This window comes from Biomphalaria glabrata, chromosome 9, assembly GCF_947242115.1.
Source record: "Biomphalaria glabrata chromosome 9, xgBioGlab47.1, whole genome shotgun sequence".
NCBI lineage: Eukaryota > Metazoa > Mollusca > Gastropoda > Planorbidae > Biomphalaria > Biomphalaria glabrata.
In genome coordinates, this window is record NC_074719.1 from 43,525,215 (window position 1) to 43,526,450 (window position 1,236).

A 1,236-nucleotide genomic window follows, 5' to 3' on the forward strand; every position below is an offset into this window, starting at 1 on the left:
ATAGTTTCAGTTTGATTAAAGGTCTCTTCTAGTTTCTTTATCTAGCTCAGGGGTTCTCAACGTGTGAATCGCGACTCTTTTGGCGTCAAATGACCAATAGCCAAGGGTTGTCTAAGACTTTCGGAAATTTTAAGGTTTTGGTCTATTTATAATCGATTTTTTATTGTTGTTTTTAACAAGCCTATTTTGTACCATAGTTGGTATGCATTTTCATTTCTAATAACATAACAAAAGGACGTTACTCGGAATGATTTAGAAGCGAAAAAAGGGCCGTCTAGCATAAATTTATTAAAAAAAAAAAAAAAAAAAAATGATGATGACATATTTAGGAAGACTGATATTTTGTTAATGAATAAGGATGGCACTTTGAGTTAGTGAGTGTAACATCATTGTTGGAAGGTAGACAAGCTCTTTTCATTGGTAGTTACTTCTTTGTAGAGTTTGATGCGTTCAACTGTTTCACACTGATATGATTAGGTTGACGAGAGGTAAACTTCTAAAAGTGCTGTTTTTAATCTTCGTGGTGAAATTTGTTGTTGTTGTTGTTTATAAAGAAAGCAAAAATACAGAAAATAGCCGACCTGGTCTTTGTTGTCTTGAATAATTACATGTTTAAATGCAAAGATCAAATACGTTCTGCCTCGTCCAAATGAAACTTCAACTTTGACAAACAAAACTAGATGAAAATAAAACTTATATCTTGCCAACTTTAATTATTTTCTATGAGGAAAAAAAAGACTAAAATGGTACTTTTTTTTATCAATTTATGTCAAAGAACATTTGTATTAGCGTGAAAGTCCAAATCTACATGACATCCTGTTTACACTTTCTACTAGCTAGAAGTTAAAGATGTTCCGGGGACAAAGAGTTTAATGAGGTCATCAACAGCGATGCAGCTAGAGTTTTTTTTTAGTTTACATGTCAGTTACACAATTCTGGATCAAGTGTTTGTTGTCATATATCATTTTGAGATTGTGTTGCGCCTTCTTTATCCATTTCTAACACGCAGGGCTTTCCAGCCCGTTAGTTATCAAGTCCTAATAGAGAAGTTGAGTTGATGCTGAAGACGACATTCATTGTGCTCTTACAAGACTCACACAAAAATCCAACCTTTGCACCAACGCCTGGCTTCTTTTATACATTTCTAACAATGAAGTTCACCTTAATTAATATCATCTACCACGTTTTGTCATACTTCTCAAATTGTCACACAAGTATGTACATGAATTTGGTGAA